At 49.7% G+C, this 21,701-nt stretch overlaps 1 protein-coding gene across 1 annotated transcript in view; it reads left to right on the forward strand.

Annotated features, from left to right (window-relative positions):
- The window catches only part of PRRX2 (paired related homeobox 2), a 70,438-nt gene that overhangs the window by 42,471 nt on the left and 6,266 nt on the right, over positions 1-21,701 (forward strand). The gene's annotated exons all lie outside the window — the stretch shown is intronic.

Here is a 21,701-nt window from a genome sequence, read left to right on the forward strand (position 1 = left end):
CATACTTGTTCCTTCATTCATCCTCCCTCCCTTTCCCACGGCACATATGTTTCTATCTGTAAATGCCCGTAATTTATCTCACCCTCTAAACTGTGAGCTCGTTGTGGGCAGGGAATGTGTCTGATGTTACAGTGAATCTGATGTTATAGTGAACTCTCCCAAGCGCTCAGTACAGTGCTTTGCACACAGTAAGCACTCAATAAGTGTGACTGAATGAATGAATGAGCGAAAGTGATGACGGTGGCTGATAGGGGATGGGCAGGGAGGGCTGAGAAGGGAGTTGGAGGTTACTGGGGCAGGCCTCAGTCAGGGCTATGAATTGAGTGTTTATTGGAAGCTGAACACTGTACTAAGTGCCTGAGAGAACATACTGGACAGGCAAATATGAACCCTGCACACAAGGAGCTCACCCGAGGAGGTCTTTCTGTCCTTTAGCAGAACTTTGAAGGGAGGGAATTCCAGGCATTAATGGGGGGTTTGGATGTGGGAGAGTCCAGAACAAAGGCTAGTTAGGGAGTCCTCACCCATAAGCTCTTCGGCGGCTGTTTGTCATTTTTGCAGCAGTTGGTCCAAAAGGACAAGGAGAAGCAGCTTGGCCCAGTGGATAGAGCATGGGCCTAGGAGTCAGAAGGACCTGGGTTCTAATTCCACTTGTCTGCTTTGTCACCTTGGGCAAGTCACTTAGCTTCTCTGTGCTGAATGAGCCCCTTGTGGGACATGGACTGTGTCCAACCTGAATACTTTATATCTACCCTCGTGTTAAGAACAGTCCCTGGAACAGAGTAAGCACTTAAAAAAAACCCCATGAAAAATAAAGCTGCTGGTGTTCACACGCCCTCTCTGGGTTTAGCTCCCCCAAGTTGCTTGAAGAATTGTCCCATCCTACCCCTCCTGGAAGGAAACCGCTACTGCTCCGATTGTATCCGCTTGTATGTTTAGCCTCGTCCACAGTCTAGACTCGTACAGTCTAAGATAATCATAATAATAATGTTGGTATCTGTTAAGCACTTACTATGTGCCGAACACTGTTCTATGCGCTGGGGTAGATACAGGCTAAACAGGAATGTAAGCTCCTTGAGGGCAAGGTGATCTATCTTCTAACTCTTTTATACTCTCCCAAGCATTTAGCACAGTGTCCTGCACAGAGTAAACCCTCAATAAGTACTACTGATTGACTGAAGGATCACTTCTCTTCTCCCCAGCTCCTCAGCAGGTGCAGCGTTGTAAAAACGCCAGTCCGTGAAACTGGGATTTCTTATCAGCCAAAGCACCGCTTGAGCTGGAAATAGTTAAATAGGGCAGGTTTTAGAGAGATACCAGCCATTTACTAAAATGAAAGTTTTACAGTAAATTTGGCCGGAGTCCATCAACCACAAATTAAAAACAGACAAACAGAGAGCATGTGGATTTTCAGACTCTCCGTTTCCAGAGTGCATGGGCACGCGTACACACACAAACACACACACCGTTATTGCCACCTCACCCACGCCTAACTTTCATTCATTCATGCAATTGTATTTATTGGGCGCTTACTGTGTGCAGAGGACCGTACTACACGCGTGGGACAGTACAACATAACAATAAACACCGATCTGGAAGTCTAGACGGGAGACAGACATTAATATAAATAAATTACAGATATATGCATAAGTGCCGTGCGGCTGGGAGAGGGGGATGAATAAAGGGAGTCAAGGTGACACAGAAGGGAGAGGGAGAAGAGGAAAGGAGGGCCAAGGCAGGGAAGAACTCTTGGAGGAGATGTGCCTTCAGTAAGGCTTTGAAGAGGGAGGGATGAATCAGGAGGGAGGGCATTCCAGGCCAGAGGTAGGATGTGGAAGAGAGGTCGGTGGCTACGAGATTGAGGTGCAGTGAGAAAGTTAGCATTAGAGAAGCGAAGTGTGCGGGCTGGGCTGTAGTTAGGAGAGTAGTGAGGTGAGCTTGGAAGGGGCAAGGTGACTGACCGCTTAAAGGCCAAGGGTGAGGAGTTTTTGTTTGATGCAGAGGTAGACTGGCAACCACTGGAATTTCTTGAGGAGTGAAGAGACACGGCCCGAACATTTTTGTAGAAAAAAAACCGATCCGGCCAAACCCAAAGAGAGACTCGCCAGGCGGGACTCCCCTCACAGGTGGCGTCGGACCCCGAGGCTCTTCTGCAGCTATCTCATTTAAATTTCTTTCCTCGGACCTCTCTCTCTGCAGCGAGGCCAAGAAGTGGCTGAGACAATAAAAGCTGATCGGACGACACAGTCCACTTTTTAGATAATCACCTTGTCCATCAGGTAGCGGGTTATGCTGCGTGACCCACAGTGCCTGGCTATTTTGGCGGCCGCCCTAGTGCAATTCGGGTCCACTTTTAACCCAAAGGATTGGTGTTCAGTTTCCACATCAGATGCCATTCGCAGAGTTGGTTCTGGACTTCTTGCGCCTATTAGGTTGCGAGAGGCACCCCACCTCCTCCTTAAGTGCAGTGGGGGAGATACTGCGCATATTCGTTCGAATGAGTGCTTTAACCACATAATCTGCTTGGGGCAAAATGGATGCTCTTCTTTGCTAGAGGCAAAAATCTTTTACCTAAATGTCTGACACCACAATGACCCCAAAAGACTTGACGTTGCTCGGCTCCAACCGTTTGAGGTGTGGGGTGGGGAGAGAAGGATTCGTGGGCAGGGAATGTGTCTGTTTATTGTTATAGTGTACTCTTCCAAGCGCTTAGTACAGTGCTCTGCACCCAGTAAGCACTCAATAAATACGACAGAATGATTTAAATGGACGACTCACAATACTCCTTTTTTTAATAACCAAAGCTTCCAACAGTGGTAGGAATGGAACAAGATAGACGAGGGTCAGATCCCAGAATGCCTACTGCTTCTGTCCTTAATATTCCAATGGGATGTTAGCCTGTCGCATTCTGGAGGCAGTGAATCTAATCTTTCTCACCTCCGGGTGCAGGATTGGAAAAGAAACCTTCTGAATTTGGGCAGATTTCAGGCACACGCACCCCTCAATCTAGTAGGCGGCTCTTTTCAGACCTGACCTCCTTTCCCCGCCTTCTGGATCTAAATCTTCCAGATTGCTCCATCTTTCTGACTCTGCTCCATGAAGGCAAGTGAAAAGAACTGTCAGATCGAGGATTAGAACTCATGTCACCCTGCCTCTCATAGTAACTGCATTCTCCTAATTCTTCATTCATAGCCAGAATTTCATAGAAAAGAACCTCAGAGCTCAGGATCCCATTTTCATTTCACACCTGGTATTTACCAAAACAGAATTTGGTTCTAGTTTTTGGGGTTTTTTTGAATTCGCTCTGATATATCTGAAAAGACTTGGGGATGGAAAGCTTGGCAAAAGGGGAGAGGGCCAGAAACTGCAAGACACTTACCTGAACCCCGTTGAATTGTGTTGCAGTTTTTACAGCCACAATGCCCGCAGGGCTCTTAGCATGCACACTGGATCCTGCCTTTCGGAGACTCCCATTTTCCCAGAAGGAAAACTGAGGCACTGAGGTCAAGGCGTGGACCAGAGTCTCTTAGAGTCAGTGAAGGGCTAGGGAATGGATTGTCCAGTCCCTTTCGGGGAAAAGGTGGTTTGTTTTGGGCAGCGCTGTGCACCCTACAGGTGATTGGTGAGCGTCTCTTCAGCGATGCCAAAGATGAGGGCTGGGGCGTCAGGCTCCAGATTCCAGGTTGCAGGTTAGCCAGGTCCCGCCTTTCCAGGGCCATTCACATCTATTCCACTCTGTCTCCCAGTGCAATCTGCATTCAACCTCGGCCTTTGCTTTTGAACCCATCCGCCCTCTGCGAGCAATCCCCCAAGCGCTTAGTACAGTGCTCTGCACATACTAAGTGCTCAATAAATACTATTGAATGAACACCCAAAATCCCTCTCTCTCTAGCCACCAGACAAATAGATCCATGTGTCTTCCCCCACAGAGCGGGCTCTCTTTCCAGGAGCTGCAGGCTATTTTGCCATTCTTTGGGTTCAGGGCCTATCTGATGTATTTTGACTTCCCGGGTACATATTTTAAATTATCCATAAATTAAACACACACACACACACACACACACTTACCTTGTACTTACCCCCAGCACTTAGAACAGTGCTTGGCACATCATAAGTGCTTAAATACCATAATTATTATTATTATTGCATTCATTCAATCGTATTTATTGAGCATTTACAGGGTGCAGAGCTCTGTACTAAGCAATTGGGAGAGTATGCTGTAACAATAAACAGACACATTCCCTGCCCACAATATGCTTGCAGTCTAGAGGGGGAGACAGACATTAATATAACACACAAACACTCCCCCCCCGCCCCGCACACTCCCATTCATATTTTAGAAACTTTTTTTTTTTTATAAGAACAGCAAAGTTCTCCTCCAGTTTCAATATAAACATGAACCACGACGATCTTCCATTCAATTGTACTTGATAAGCAAAGTATCTCTGAATAAATGACTCAGTGGCTCATCACCCAGTTCTCCCTGAGCTTGGCCCATCTCTGCTGGGGGCTGCTGAGCAAAGATACGGCAGCCAGAGGATGGTTTTTGTCCGGGGTAATTTATTCATAATGGTGTCCGTCTCTCCCTCTGGACTCCAAGCTCAGTGTGGGCAGGCAATGCGTCTGTTATAATGCACTCTCCTAAGGACTTAGTACAGTGCTTTGCGCAGAGTAAGAGCTCAATAAATACGACCGAATGGATGAAAGGGTGGGTTGTACCTCCCTAACCATAAAACACTGCACCGCTGCCTGTCAGAGGCTGGAACGGAGGGTCCTCCAGGGAAAGCTGTGGATTCCCTTCTCAGTCCAGACTCAGGTTGCCTTTTTTTTTTTTTTTTTTACTTCCTCCAGTGGAGACGCTTTTTCCCCCCGCAGACTGGCAGCCCATAAAAACGTGTCAGGATCCCAGTTTTTTCCACCGTTAACGAGGTGAAACATCCTCAGAAACGTGGCTCTGTAAGGTTACCACGGTAGCTAGGCCCGGCCCCGTGGGCCCCTCGCTCTTCCCCTCCCCACTTCCTGCTACCTCTCCGGCGCTCGTGGATTTTTCACGGCTCCGCTTTCTCTGAGGAAGTTTTCCTTTGAACTCAAGCCTCTCTCAGGCGTCTCTGGCACTGGCCTGAGGCTGACTGATCGCGCTGCGTGGGCTGTGGTGCTTTAGCAGCTAGCTAGCAGCTGCCACACCGGGGGTGGCTACGGGAAGATTTTAGAGTCTCGACCCTCATTCAGCCTTCTGGTGACCCGATGCTGCTTGATGCCCAGACCGATTGATTTGCCGATGGGCCGGAGGAGATTTATCTACCACTTCCACGTTCATCCAATGCTTATCCTAGACCACGTTGATTACTCCATCAGCTTCCTTGCTGAGCTCCCTGCCTCCTGTGTCTCCCCACTCCAGTCCAGGATTCACTCTGCTGCTCCGATCTTTTTTTTTACAGAAACATTTGATGTTTCCCCACTCCTCAAGAACCTCCAGGGGTTTCCCATCCACCTCTGCATCAAACAGAAACTCCTTACCGTTGGCTTTAAAGCACTCAATCACCTTGCCTCCTCCTATCTTACCACTCTGATTTCCTACTACAACCCAGCCCTATACACTTTATTCCTCCAGTACCAACGTGCTCACTGTCCCTCGATCTTGTCGATCTCACTGCCGACCTCTCGCCCACATCCTGCCTCTGGCCTGGAACGCTCTCTCTCTTCACAGCTCACGGACGTTCACTCTCCCCACCTTCAGAGTCTTATTAAAGACACATCTCCAAGAGGCCCTTCCCAACTAAGCAGCGTAGCCTAGTGGATAGAGCATGGGCCTGGGGAGTTAGAAGGTCCTGGGTTCTAATCCCACCTCTTCCACTTAATAATAATTATGGTATTTGGTAAGCACTTACTATGTGCCAAGCACTGTTTTAAGCGCTGGGGTAGATACAAGGTAATCAGTTTGTCCCACGTGGGGCTGACAGTCCTAATCTCCATTTTACAGCTGAGGTAACCGAGGCACAGAGAAGTGAAGTGACTTGCCCAAGATCACACAGCAGACAAGTGGCGGAGCCTGGATTAGAACCCACATCCTCTGACTTCCCAAGCCCGGGCTCTTTCCCACAGAGCCACTCTACTGTGTGACCTTGAGCAAGTCAACTCACTTCTCTGGGCCTCAGAGTTCCCTCATCTGTAAAATGGGGGGTGAAGATTGTGAGCCCCATGTGAGACACGGACTGTGTCCAACCTGACTACCTTGTATCTACCCCAGCATTTACAACAGTGCCTGGAACAAGGTAAGCATTTAAATACCATAAAGAGGAAGAACTAAGCCCGCATTTTTCCTTTTTAACTCCCTCTGCATCACCTTTGCACTAGGATTTGCATCCTTTATCCACCCTATCCTCATCCCTCTAGTACATATCTGTTGTTTAATTCATTTATATTAATGTCTGGCTCCCCCTCTAGACTGTAAGCTCGTTGTGGGCAGGGAATGTGTCTACCAACTCTGTATTATTGTACTCTCCCAAGCGCTTACTATAGGGCTCTACATATGGTAAGCTCTCCGTAAGTACAATTGATTGGGCGGGCGATCTACTAGCCCAGAAAACTCCCTGCAGCTAATGGTGGTGGCCAGCCACCACATCCCCCGGTCGATGATATTTAAGCACTTACTGTATGCAGAGGACTGTACTAAGTTCTTAGGAAAGTATAATACAACAGACCTGGTAGATGCAACCCCTGCCCACAGAGAGCTTGCGGTCTTTAGGTAGCTCTAGGCCTGTGACCATCTCCCACCAGAGATCAAGTCAGGGATCAAATCACCCAGAGCCCCAGTGGGTGATTTATGCAGAGACGACACAAAAAAATACCACCAGAAGGTGCTTCCCGATCCCTGCAATACAATTCCTAATTCATTCATTCAATAGTATTTATTGAGCGCTTACTATGTGCAGAGCACTGTACTAAGCACTTGGAATGTACAAATCGGTAACAGATAGAGACAGTCCCTGCCCTTTGACGGGCTTACAGTCTAATCCATTTTTTTTATGATATTTGTTAAGCCCGTTCTATGTGCCAGACACTCTTCTAAGTGATGGGGTAGATACGAGTTAATCAGGTTGGACACAGTCCCCGTCCCATACGGGGCTCACACATTTAATCCCCATTTTACAGATGAGGTAACTGAGGCCCAGAGGAAGTGAAGTGACTTGCCCAAGGTCACACAGCGGATAGGTGGGGGAGCCGGGATTGGAACCCAGGTCCGTGCGACTCCCAGGGCAGTCCTGAGGGAGAGAACGAGAAGGTAGAGATTCAATACTCGGAGCCCAGCTGTAGTAGGATGCTGTAAATCAGAATCTTTATCCTTAGTCTCTGTATTCGAGGTGGGGGTGGCCAGTGAAGCCTTCCACGCTCTCACTTCTCTTGGAGATTAACCCTAACCATCACCCCCTTGCCCCACCCGGGCAGAGTCAGAGAAGCAGCGTGGCTTAGTGGAAAGAGCCCGGGCTTTGGAATCGGAGGTCATGGGTTCGAAACCCGGCTCTGCCACTTGTCAGCTGTGTGACTGCGGGCAAGTCACTTCACTTCTCGGTGCCTCAGTTACCTCATCTGTAAAATGGGGATTAACTGTGAGCCTCATGTGGGACAACCCGATTACCCTGTATCTCCCCCAGCGCTTAGAACAGTGCTCTGCACATAGTAAGCGCTTAACAAATACCTACATTATTATTATTATTATAGGAGTTGGAGTTTGGCTCGGAGGGTATTGCACATTTGTGTTAGAGGAGGACCCCGGGGAGAGCAAGCAGGCCGCCCGATTCCCGTGTCACGTGAGGCCGAGCCGATCTGCCTCCGGATACATGTGCTCGGCATCCCCGGGCTTCTGAGGGAGCTGCACATGTACACGCGAAGACCAACAGCACGCTTGCCAGAGGCCAGAACCAACTTGGCAGGGGGAAATGAAGGACAGAGTGGGAGCCCCACCGGGGCTACATTGCCTGGTTCCTGAGCTGCCCTCCTCGTTTCCCAACTCTTCACGGGCTTCTGCTGTGTGACCTTGGGCAAATCACTTCACTTCTCTGGGCCTCAGTTACCTCATCTGGAAAATGGGGATTAAGACGGTGAGCCCGAAATGGGGCAGGGACTGCGTCCAACCCAATTTGCTTTTATTTCCCCCTGCTCTTAGTCAAGTGCCTGGGACCTAATAAGCATTTAACAAATGCCATGATTATTATTATTTTGCTCTACTCAAGTACCTCTGGACTATCGTTGGTTCCCTCTGTTCCTCCGCATTCAGTCGGCATGGCGCTTGCCTGCTGGTTCTTTCCCACAGGTTGCGCCTTTGGCAATACAAGAACTTTTTTCGGTTCATCATCCGGCCTCAACTCTCAGCACATCCTCCCCAACCTCCTTCCCGGTTGATCTTAATTTCTCTCTGCCATTCTGTGATCACACTATGTCACCTTGAACTGCTATACGAATATTTCTTTTTTTTAAAAAAAAAGTATTTAAGCGCCTGTGTGCCACGGTATCAAGCAATGGGGTAAATACAGACTAATCGGGTCGGACACAGTCCCTGTCCCACAGGAGGCTTGCAGTCAATTGTGGAAGGGGCGCAGGTATCGAATTCCCATTTTACAGATGAGGCACAGAGAAGCAAAATGACTCGCCCAAGGTCTCGCAGGAGACCCGTGGCAGAGTGGGATTAGAACTCAGGTCTTCTGGCTCCCAGGCTTGTGCTCTTTCCACTCGGCCACATTGAATCTCTCCCATCCAAGCCAGCTGCTTCTCACGCTTGGGTACAGAGAGAAGATCACCTGGCTTCTCTCTGATGTGAGGGGAGATCTGGCTCGGAGAGAGGGGCTGGGGGTAGTTGGCTCCGGGGCCCCTTCCCACAATAACAATTATGGTATTTGCTAAGCGCTTACTATGTGCCAGGCACTGTACTGAGCATTGGGGTGGATACCAGCAAATCCAGTTGGACACAATCCACGTCCCACACAGGGCTCGCCTTCTTCATCCTCATTTTACAGACGAGGTAACTGAGGCACCGACGAGTGAAGTGGCAGGCCCGAGGCCACGCAGCAGACAAGTGGGACGGCCGGGACTAGAACCCATGACCTTTTGACTCCCAGGCCCACGCTTTATCCACTAGACCATGCAAACCTTTACCTCCCCTTCACTGTTTCTGTTACCTGCCATCTCGGGGCTTTTCTCGTAAGGGTCCTGCACTCCCGCAACTGTCCAAATACACCACTGGAAATAAAAATCGCCTTCCGCCAGCGGGCTTTAAGAGCCTAAGTGTTTAGGCTCCTAAACCCAAACACTGCGTTTGCCGGTTTCAGAAGGACAAGTGCAGCAATTAACTTCAGCTGCCAGGTTCTCTTCTGGGTGAGAGCCCAGGGAATCTCAGGGATTGTATTGCTGCCTCTAGCCTGAGAGGTGTGGAGGGCAAATGCCAAGCCAACAGAAGCCCCGGGAAGGCGTGCGGCCTAGTGGAGTCAGAGGACCTGGGTTCAAATCCGCCACTTGTCTGCTCTGTGACCTTGGGCTAGTCGCTTCTCTGTGCCTCAGTTCTCTCATCTGCAAAATGGGGTTTCGATACCTATGCTCCCTACTACTTCGACCTGTAAGCCCCATGTGGGACCTGATGGTCTTTATGTAATTTTTAATTTAACTACTCCAAGGCAAAATCATTTTAATTCAGTAAATGGTAGCGCATGCACGCCCCAACCCCGCACCACCTATGCATATCTTTAAATTATTATAAATTACTTATTTAATCACAATAATGTCCATCTCCCCCACTAGACTATAAGCCAATTATGGGGAGGAAAAACGTCTGCTAATACTCTTACGTTGTACTTCGAACGGTGCTCTGTGCCTAGTAAGAGCTCAATAAAAGGATCGATCGATTCGCTTGTATCTTCCCTGGCACTTAGCACAGTGCCTGGCACATAATAAACGCTTAGCAACTTGAGAAGCAGCGTGGTTCAGCGGAAAGAGCCCGGGCCTGGGAGTCAGAGGTCATGGGTTCTAATCCCGGCTCTGCCACTTGTCAGCTATGTGACTATGGGCAAGTCACTTCACTTCTCTGTGCCTCAGTTACCTCATCTGTAAGATGGGGATTAACTGTGAGCCTTACGTGGGACAACCCGATTACCTCGTATCTACCCCAGTGCTTAGAACAGTGCTCTGCACATAATAAGCGCTTAAATACCAACATTATTATTATTACCACAATTATTAAGGGGCAGGGCAGACCGAGGCGCAAGGGTTTCTTCCAGCAGGGGCTGTAAATGGGACGTCTGTGACTAGCCTGGTTGCTGATCCCAGGAGTCGCCTCTGCTTTACAGGGAAATGCGGTTCTCTTTCCCTTTCCTTTTTTCACTACCTAGGGGAACCCAGTGCTCAACCCCACGGGGGTGATACACAACTCCCACTTTAGAGAAGCAGCGTGGCTCAGTGGAAAGAGCACGGGCTTTGGAGCCAGAGGTCATGGGTTCGAATCCCTGCTCGGCCACCTGTCAGCTGTGTGACTTTGGGCAAGTCACTTCACTTCTCAGTGCCTCAGTTACCTCATCCTTAAAATGGGGATTAAGACTGTGAGCCTGATTCCCCTGTGTCTACCCCAGCGCTTAGAACAGTGCTTGGCACGTAGTAAGCGCTTAACAAATACCAACATTATCATTATCATCATCATGATTATTCCACGCTCCTCAGTGAACACAAAGCAGGGCTTGTAGCTTTTAGGAAGTTGCAGGTCTTTGACCTGTTTCTTCTTCCCAAGCAAATTGTCTTGGAATGGAGTCCAGTTCCCCGAGGGCGGAACTGGACATTTCCTTTGGGAGGGGGAGTGCGCGGTGGGATGACAGAGAGATGGTCCCTGCACATTTTAATAATGTTGGTATTTGTTAAGCGCTTACTATGTGCCGAGCACTGTTCTAAGCGCTGGGGTAGACACAGGGGAATCAGGTGGTCCCACGTGGGGCTCCCAGTCTTAATCCCCATTTTACAGATGAGGTCACTGAGGCCCAGAGAAGTTAAGTGACTTGCCCACAGTCACCCAGCTGACAAGTGGCCGAGCCGGGATTCGAACTCATGACCTCTGACTCCAAAGCCCGTGCTCTTTCCACTGAGCCAGCCAATCATGACAGCTTGTTGTGGGCAGGGAATGTGTCTACCAACTCTGTTATACTGTAAGAAGCAGCGTGGCTTAGTGGAAAGAGCCCGGGCTTGGGAGTCAGAGGTCGTGGGTTCTAATCCCGGCTCCGCCACTTGTCTGCTGTGTGACCTTGGGCAAGTCACTTCACTTCTCTGTGCCTCAGTTACCTCATCTGCAAAAACGGGGACTAAAAGTGTGAGCCCCACGTGGGACAATCTGATTATCCTGTATCTACCCCAGCACTTAGACCAGTGCTCTGCACATAGTAAGCGCTTAACAAATACCGTAACTATTAATGATACTAATAAGGAGAATAATGGTACTTGTTAAGCGCTTCCTATGTGCCAAGCACCGTTCTAAGCACTGGGGTAGAGACAAATTAATCAGGTTGGACACAGTCATGGGGCTCACAATCTTAATCCCCATTTTACAGATGAGGGAACTGAGGCCCAGAGAAGTGAAGTGACTCACCCAAGGTCACACAACACAACCGATTTATGGTGGAGCTGGGATTAGAACCCACTGCCTTCTGACTCCCAGGCCCGTGCTCTATCCACTAAGCCATGCTGCTTCTCCCAAGAGCTTATTACAGTGTTCGGCACACAGTAAGTGCTCAATAATACCCTTGATTGATTGACAGCAGCCTCTGGTCCGCCCCTACCCCGACTGATTCAATCAGTCGTATTTCTTCAGCGCTTACTATGTGCAGAGCACCCTGTATTTGTTTATCGTTACATCGTAGTCCACCAAGTGCTCGGTACAGTGCTCGGCACTCAGTAAGCGCTCAGTAAATACGATCGACTAAGCGCTCGGAAGCGTACAGTATCACGGAGCGGGTAGACGTGTTCCCTGCCCACAGCGAGCAGGGGGTCGGAGAAACACGGCGCATTCATGACCTCTTCGCACAAAAAGGAAAGCACCTAATCACCAAAGTCATCATTATTGGCCTTCTGTTTTAAAGACCGTCTTCCTAGGGAGTTTTAAAAGGAGTCCACATCTTTACCGAGCAAACCTTTAGGTGAAGCAAAAGACTCCTTCTCTTTTTTCCTTCCTCCCTGAGAAGTTTCCTTGGCTGTAAACGGGGCTCCTAGGCTCTGCGGCTCCTCTGATTAGGGCCCAGTGTTAATTTGTTAAATCCACATCAAGATCTGGCGGCCCGGTTGTTTATTTTTTCTAACGTGCTGGCTGAGCGCGGATGGGGGTGGGGAGCTTTATTTGGTAAGAATAAATGCTAATTAATAAAACTTATTTATTTGGTTTTGAGCCAGCCACGGCCCCCGGGGTCAGACTCAAACTGATTATTTCCACCGAAAACAAACAGAGAGCGTCTCTCTACAGTTCGGCAGAGGCAGAAACGTAGAGGGTGAATTTATTTGTCTTAGGAAGAATTTGCAACTAATTCCCCCCAGGCTATTTCGACCCTTAAATTACACGGAGTAAGAAAAACCAAAGGGGGCCGGGAGGGGAAGTGAGTAAGAAATTCTTGATCATTTAGCCGGGAGTGGACTTTAAAATGGCCTTGGCAAGCTGTCCGCAAATAAATGGAATGTGTGAAATAATTTAACGGCAGAGAACTGCGCACGAGTCAGTTTTTCATCGCGTGTTCTAGGGCGCAGCGTAGCTTTTGCTGGAAGGGCTATCGCCCGCTCCCAAGCGCTAAGCACAGTGCTCTGTACATAGTAAGCGCTCAAGAAGGAAGATCGGTCGATGGATTGCCCCAGTGATGTAAATCAAAGCTCCCTTCCATCTGTCCAGGCCCAGAGAAGGAACCAAGTATGCCATTGCTTAATCCGTTATTCAAAACAGTATTGAAGCCGCCCTTCCAAAGGAAGCGTTTTTATGATTTGTTTTTAAATCTCAGAGCAGGAATTTGGGGGTGGGGAAACTTTGACTCTTTCCCACTTGAGAAATGTCATTCTTGGGACTTTTTCTAAGCTTGGCTCCCAGCTTGCCTCATCACCCTTGGGTCTGAAGGGATTTATTTGAACAGAGTACAGTTGGGTTTTTCCACGTCCATCCTAAACTTCAACTCCCAGAGGAGAAGCTAAATTCCACCAAGACACGTTCCAGAAGAGATGATTTAAGAAGCTAACACAACCCTCTTCGTTATGTGCGGCATTTTATATTTCAGATCCAGCAAGAGAAAGAGAGGGAGGAGAGGCAGGGCCCAGCAGGTGGAGCCCCGGGCCAGGAATCAGAACGCCTGGGTTCTTCATCATCATCATCATCATCATCATCATCATAATAATAATGATGGTATTTGTTAAGCACTGACTTTGTGCCAGGCACTGAAATAAGCACTGGGGTGGATACAAGCAAATTGAGTTGGACACAGTTCCTGTCCCATGTGGGGCACACAGACTCAATCCCCATTTTAAAGTTGAGAGAACGGAGGCACAGAGAAGTGAGGTGACCTGCCTTAGGTCACGCAGCAGACAAACGGCAGAGGAGGGATTAGAACCCACGACCTTCTGACGGGTGATTTCTGGTCTGATTTTGGGCCGGTCGCGTCCCCTCCCAGGACCTCGGTTTCCCAATCGGCCAAATGATTATAAAACCTGCCTCTTCTTGTATCACAGAGATATTTTGAAGCTTAAGTGAGATATCACACATGTGAAATTACTTTGTCAGAAAGTTAGAGAATTCCGTGGAAGAAAAGCATTCTCCCCCAGTCAATGAGGTGGGGCAGAGGAATGCTTGTCTTTCCCCCATGAATCCCATTATTACTGATGGCCCTAAGGGCATCGAAGGGCAAACCTTAAGGCCACTTGGTTGGTAGTGACTAGTGACAGGATGCAGTGGTTTAAAGAAAAAAAAAAACCTCCCCAGAAAATGTTAACGTCTGACCCACTTTTCTCTACATTTGAAAGAGAAACAGCTTTTGCCGTCAGAACCATCATTTCACAGTTCCCAGGCTACACATAAAAGGTATCCGGAGGAGTGTCGGCCTGCTTTCTCTAGATTGTAAGCCCGCTGTGGGCAGGGAACGTGACTACCGGCTCTGTGGTGGTGTACCGTATCGTGGAGAAGCAGCAGAAGTGGATAGAGCACAAGCCTGGGAGTCAGAAGGACCTGGGTTCCAATGTTGCCTCTGTGTGCTGTGTGACCTTGGGCAAATCACCTCATCTCTAAAATGAAGATTAAGACTGTGAGCCCCATGTGGCGTGGCTTAGTGGAAAGACCCCGGGTTTGGGAGTCAGAGGTCCTGGGTTCTAATCCCTCCTCTGCCACTTGTCTGCTGTGTGACCTTGGGCAGGTCACTTAACCTCTCTGGGCCTCAGTTACCTCATCCGTAAAAATGGGGATTAAGAAATGTGAGCCCCACGTGGGACAATCTGATGACCCTGTATCTCCCCCAGCGCTTAGAACAGTGCTCTGCACAGAGTAAGCGCTTAACAAATACCATTTTCATTATTATTATTATGTGGGACAGGGATTGGGTCCAACCTGATTAACTTGTATCTACCCAATGCTTAGAATGATGCTTGGCACATAGTAAGCCCTTAACAAGTACCATAATTATTATTATTGTACTGTACTCTCCCAAGGGCTTAGGGCAGTGCTCTGCCCACTAAGTACTCAATAAATGCCATTGATTGAGTGCTTCGGTATGAACCCTTTAGTACCATTTTAGGTGGGGGCTATTGAAATAGCTCGCCAAGAAAGCCGAGAGCTGGGCTGAATTGGAGTTCAGTGACCCTGCCTACCCCACCCTTGGAAGGTTCAAGTTAATAATACGGCCCCCTTTGATTGATGCGATCCCGAGTGACGTCCTAGTGCGTCCTGGGTTCCACTGAGCAGGATGAACTGTAGCTAGAGAAGCCGTGCGGGCTAGTGGATAGACCGTGGGCCTAGGAGCTAGAAAGATCGGGATTCTAATCCCGGCTCTGCCACTTGTCTGCTGTGTGACCCAAGGCGAGTCACTTCACTTCTCTGAGCCTCTTCCCTCATCTCTAAAAAGGGGATTGAGACTGTGAGCCCCACGTGGGACAGGGACTGGGTCCAATCTGATTTGCTCACACTCAGCCCAGCATTTAGTAAAGTTCCTGGCACATAGTAAGCGCTTAGGAACTGGGTCCAATCTGATTTGCTCATACCCAGCCCAGCATTTAGTACAGTTCCTGGCACATAGTAAGCGCTTAAATACCATTATTATTATTATTCACTTCTCTGGGCCTCAGTTACCTCATCTGTAAAATGAGGATTGAGGCCATCCCTGTGGGACGGGAACCGTGTCCAACCTGATTATCCTGTATCTACCCTAGGGCTTCGTTTAGTGCATGGCACATAGTAAGCGCTTAAATACCCTAAAAAAGCTACCAAAAGTGTTAGTTATAATCAGTAACGTCTTCACCTGAAGCAAAGGATCTGAAATGTTCAGGAAAAATCGCCCCAGGCTGCTGCTGCTGCCTACCTAGAGAGCGAGAAGAAAGCCGTGATTTTGGCTCCTGCCGGTAAAACATTTTCAGAAAGTTTACAAAAGCGTTTCTATTATAACCCCTCATTTTGAGTTTCTCAAACTTCCCCCCCAAATTCTCCCTTTTTGGTGGAAATTTTTCTCGTGCTTGGGTCTGTGCCCAAAATGTGATTTGTGTATGTGGAGTTGGAAGGAAATCTGCTCAGCGATCTTGGAGCAGAGAAGACGGCAAAATACCACGAGGCTTGCTGAGCCATCCGCGGCTGAGATTTGTTACCGCCAACGATACTGAACTTTCAAACAATCAGTGGTATTTATTGAGCACTCACCTTGTGCGGAACACTGTATTAAGCACTTGGGAGAGTACAATGCAACAGAGTTGGTTACGTTCCCCGCCCATAACGAATTTACAGTCTAGAGGGGGTGAAAGACATGAAACAAATAACGGATACGTACCTAAGTACCGTGGACGTGACGGTGCTTAGAAGGTACAAATCAAAGCGCATAGGAGACCCAGCAAGGAAGAGGGAGTGAGTTAAATCGGGAAAGGCCTGTTGGAGGAGGTGTGATTTTAATGAGGCTTCGAAGGTGGGGAAAGCGGTGGTCTGTCGGTCAGTCAATTGTATCTATCGAGCTCCTACTAGGTCCAGAGCTCTGTCGGCTCGCCTTGGGCAGGGAATGTGTTTACAGTCATACTGTACTCTTCCAAGTGCTTAGTACAAGTTTCTGTACACAGCAAACGCTGGATAAATGCAACTGTGACTGCCCACAATGAGCTTTGAAGGGGAAGGGAGTTCCAAGACATAGGAAGGATGTGGGCAAGGGGTTGGTAGTGGGACAGGTGAGATTGAGGTACTGGGAGTAGGTTGACAGAGGAGAGGAAGGTGTGGGCTGGGGGCACGGTAGGAAATCGATTAGACCGTAAGCCCGTCAAAGGGCAGGGACTGTCACTATCTGTTACCGATTTGTCCATTCCAAGCGCTTAGTACAGTGCTCTACACGTAGTAAGCGCTCAATAAATACTATTGAATGAATGAAATCAGCGAGATGAGCATAAAACCGCAGCAACCCTCAATCTTAAACATTTCTAGGAAAGGTGGCGTTTGCCCCACTTCCAACCCATTTTATGGTGGGAAAACCGAGCCCCAAGACCCCCTCCCTGTAAATTGCCAGCAGAGCAGGAAACCGACTCCAGCCCTCCTAGCCCTTGCTCTCATCTGCCGCTTCTAATTGCGGGGTTTCTTCTCCGTGTTGCTTTGGTGCTGCCATTTTTCATTATTTAGCTCCGTACGTGACTTTATTCCCTCGAGAAAACGCTAATCAGCAGAAGATAAATACATTATAGATGTGGGAACAGCTGCTCAACTCTCCCCGCACCCTCCCCAGGCCTGTGGTTAAGTCGGGATCTTCCACCATGAGCTGACAGTCACCCATTACTCGTCTCTTCCATCACGTTAAGGCTGGAACCAGCACCATCCGACAGTGGGGGTTGGAAAGGCAGGCCGGGGCGGGGAAAACCTGTACTATTTCTGCCCCGAGAGTGGCCTAGCGGAAAGAGCCCGGGGCTGAGAGTCAGAGAACCTGGGTTCTAATCCCCACTCTGCCACACTGTCTGGCCTCACTTCACTTCTCTGTGCCTCGGTTCCCTCAAATGCAAAACAGGGATTCGATACCTGTTCTCCCTCCTAGATCGAGAGTCCCCAGTGGGGCCCAATTAATAATAACGTTGGTATTCGCTAAGCGCTTACTATGTGCAGTGCACTGTTCTAGGCGCTGGGGGAGATAGAGTAATCAGGTCGTCCCACGTGGGGCTCACAGTCTTCATCCCCATTTGACGGATGAGGTCACTGAGGCCCAGAGAAGTGAAGTGACTTGCCCACAGTCACACAGCTGACGAGCGGCAGAGCCGGCATTCAAACCCCTGACCCCTGACTCCCAAGCCCGGGCTCTTTCCACTGAGCCACGCTGCTTCTCTCGTGTCTACTCCAGTCCTTATTATTATAACAATTAATATTCATTCAGTCAGACGTATTTACTCAGTGCTTACTATGTGCTAAGCGCTTGGAATGTACAGTTCGGCAACAGAGAGAGACAGTCCGTGCCCAACAAAGGATACTATTTTCAAAATCCACCGATAGCTTCGAAAAGGCTCGTCTCCGGGAAAACGACTCGGGTCCAGTTCGTTCCCAGCAGGAGCAGGGGAGGGAGACGGGGAGAGGGGAAGTGACTTCTTATTTAAACTCTGGTGACTTGTTTAATTCTGTCCGCACTCTTTATTGCCAGACTCAGGCCTGAGTCACCGAAAGGTGCTGGTGTTATGTGGCGTGAGGGAGGGGAAGAGAAGGCTCGCCGCCAACAATTTGAGATTCTGTTCCCGTCTGTGGAATTAATGAGAAAGAGAACCATCCTGGCAGACTCTCCCTCTGCCTGCCCCGACTGCCTGCTGACCGCCCCCTTGGAGGGCAGAGCCTCATCAGCCGATAATTAAGCCTAAAGAACACCTCCCACGGAGTATTAAAGAGACCCCGTGGATGCCCTTCCCTGGCTCTCATTCTAGAGACCCAGTGGAAGGAAACCTCGCTCCCTTCCTTCGGCTCAGGTTGCAAGTAGGTCTGTGGGGGAAGGAGACCATTGCCCGGAAGTGCAATCCTCCCGTCGGCGTGTCCTTGGAGGAAGTGTAGGGGACAGCAGGCGGTTGGGGCATAATCAACGGGGGCTTCCTAGAGGAAGCGGGCTTTTGGAGGTGGGAGAGAAGTGGACGGGCGGTCCTGACTTACTCTTGGCTGGGGGAGGAGGCTGCCCTCCGTTTCCTACCTCGTACGCCCGTAAGGGCCTTGCATCCCAGCTCTGCCCCTTGTCAGCTGTGTGACTGTGGGCAAGTCACTTCACTTCTCTGGGCCTCAGTGACTTCATCTGTCAAATGGGGATTAACTGTGAGCCTCACGTGGGACCACCTGATTATCCCGTAACCAGAACAGTGCTCCGCACATAGCAGGCGCTTAACGAATACCAACGTTATTATTGCCCGAGCGAAAGCGACACGGTGAAAAGAGCACGGCCTGGGTTCCAATCCCACATCTGCCAATTGTTTATCGTGTGATCTTGGCCCAGTCACTTCATTTCTCTGTTCCTCAGTTCTCCTTTTCTCCCTCCTAAGGAGACCGTGAGCCTCATGGGGGACAGGGACTGTGTCCAAGCTAATTAACTCGTGTCTACCCCAGCGCTTAGAACAGTGTTTAACACATAGTAAGTAGAAGCAGCGTGGCTCAGTGGAAAGAGCCCGGGCTTTGGAGTCAGATGTCATGGGTTCGAATCCCAGCTCGGCCACTTGTCAGCTGTGTGACTTCGGGCAAGTCACTTAACTTCTCGGTGCCTCAGTTACCTCATCTGCAAAATGGGGATTAAGACTCCCACGTGGGACAACCTGATTCCCCTGTGTCTACCCCAGCGCTTAGAACAGTGCTCGGCACATAGTAGACGCTTAACAAATACCAACATCATTATTATCCCGGCTCTGCCACTTATCTGCCGTGTCACCTTGGGCAAGTCACTTAACTTCTCTGTGCCTCTGTCGCCTCATCTGTAAAATGGGGATTAAGACCGTGAACCCCACGTGGGACAACCTGATTATCTATTGATGATCTACCCCAGTGCTAAGAACGGTGCGTGGCACATAGTGTTTAACAAATACCATAATAATTATTATTTAAATATCTAAAGAAAACCTCGGGGTGCTAATGGAGAGGCAGAGGGAAGCGGTCCAGGTGAGAGAATTGGTCTCTGGCTTCCTGGTTGGGTGTGACTAGGTTCTGACCCGGATAACAGAGCAGAGGACTCACTCCATTATCCATCTAATCATTCAGATGACGAGGATGGTTTTGCTGGAACGACTCATTGGCTTTGTCAACGAAGGCTTGGCCCGTTGGCCAAGTGAGGAGGCAAGATGGGAGCGAGGATGGAGGATGGTGCCCGTGTGTTGATATGCCCTTATCAGCGAGGGCAGGGTTGGACCAAGGAAAGGGCAAGGGAGGAGTGCCAGCTCCTTCGGGGTTCGGGAGGAGCATCTTTTCATTCTGAGAATCGGAAAGGCTTTGAGGGGGTGAGGAGGAAAGGAGAGAAGGGGAAAGAGAGTAGCGAGGTCGTCGCGGGCAGGGAATGTGTCTGTTTTATTGTTATAATGTACTCTCCCAAGCACTTGGGACAGTGTGGCTTAGTGAATAGAGCATGGGCCTGGAAGTTAGAAGGACCTGGGTTCTAATCTCAGCTCCACCACACGTCTGCTGTGTGACCGTGGGCAAGTCGCTTCACTTCTCTGGGCCTCGGTTACCTCATCTGAAAAACGGAGATTAAGAGTGTGAGCCCCATGTGAGACAGGGACTGTGTCCAACCTGATTAACTTGTACCTACCCCACAGCTCGGAACAGTGCTTGGCACATAGTAAGTGCTTAAACACTGCGATTATTATTATTATTATTATTGTTACAGTGCTCTGCAAACAGTCAGTGTTCAATACATTCAACTGAGTGAATGAGAAATGGTGGGGTGGGGGGAGGGGGAAGAAGGGGAGGATCCTCTGCACAGCAGAGAAGCAGCGTGGCTCAGTGGAAAGAGCCCGGGCTAGGGAGTCAGAGGTCATGAGTTCTAATCCTGGCTCCGGTGCTTGTCAGCTGTGTGACCTTGGACAAGTCGCTTCACTTCCCTGTGCCTCAGTGACCTCATCTGTAAAATGAGGATGAAGACTGTGAGCCCCACGTGGGACGACCTGATGACCTCGTATCTACCCCAGCGCTAAGAACAGTGCTTGGCACATAGTAAGCGCTTAAATACCAACACCACCACAGCATTCCCTACTCACCACCAGCCAAGTGGCGGGGCAGAAGGTGCCAGCCCAGTGCAGACCAAGTGAGCGGAAACCAGTACCACTCAGGTGGTGGTGACAAAAGGATGGCTGCTTTGGACTCGAGAGTGGCTCGTGACCGGGCAGACGGCCCCGGGTGGGGTGCTGGGATGGGGATATCTTCAACCGAAGGCAGCTGAATTCCCAACACCTGAACCCCCAGCCTCACTGGGGTGCCCAGGGGTGAGACTGGCATATGGTTCCTTCTCACTGAAACGTGGGCCCAGGAGACAGAAGCCTCTGGCCCAGCTCCAGTGCTCGGCAGGAACGAAAGGAACCTGGCAGGGACTGGGTTTGGGGACAGTGACCTCCCGCCCGGCTCAAATAGACTGACATCTCGACTCCAGCGGGACAAGCTGTCCATCCTGCTCCAGAACTGGGGCTAAATGCTCACTGCTGTGTATTTGACCTTGGGAAAGTCCCTCAGCTTCTCAGTGCTTCAGTTTCCTCGTCTGTAAGATAATAATGTTGGTATAAATTAAGCGCTTCCCATGTGCAGGGCACTGTTGGAAGCGCTGGGGTAGATACAGGGTCATCAGGTTGTCCCACGTGAGGCTCACAGTCTTCATCCCCATTTTACAGGTGAGGGAACTGAGGCACAGAGAAGTGAGGTGACTTGCCCAAGGTCACACAGCTGCCACGTGACAGAGCCGGAATTCGAACCCTTGACCTCTGACTCCCAAGCCCGTGCTCTTTCCACTGAGCCACGTTGCTGCAGATTAAATACCCGTTTTCCCTCCCTCTTAGAGCGTGAGTCCCATGTGGGTGGGGGACCGCGCAAGATCATTTAGAACAGTGCTTGACACGCAATAGGTGCTTAACAAATAGCACAGTTACCATCAAGGGCTCCCTGCCCTTCAGAGAGCAGAGGAATAACCTCCTATTGAGGAGAGGGGAGGGAGGGGCCTGGTGCAGGACTCCCCAGCTTTGGGTTTGGGGCCCTGCCTGCTTGCTCAAGGACTAGCCCCGGGACCTCGTAGCTCTCCCTCTAGCATAGACTAGTGAATACGAGACGGGTCTGGGAGTCAGGAGGTCATGGGTTCTAATCCTGGCACCGCCACGCGTCTGCTGCACGACCTTGGACAAGTCATTTCCAATCCCAGCCCCACCGTATGTCTCCTGTGTGATATTGGGCAAGTCACTTCTCTGTGCCTCAGTTCTCATCTGCAAAATGGGGACTGAGACCGTGAGCCCCACGTGGGGCAGGGACTGTGTCCAACCGGATTTCTTTAGACCCAACCCCA

Source organism: Ornithorhynchus anatinus, chromosome 4 (genome assembly GCF_004115215.2).
Source record: "Ornithorhynchus anatinus isolate Pmale09 chromosome 4, mOrnAna1.pri.v4, whole genome shotgun sequence".
Classification (NCBI taxonomy): Eukaryota; Metazoa; Chordata; class Mammalia; order Monotremata; family Ornithorhynchidae; genus Ornithorhynchus; species Ornithorhynchus anatinus.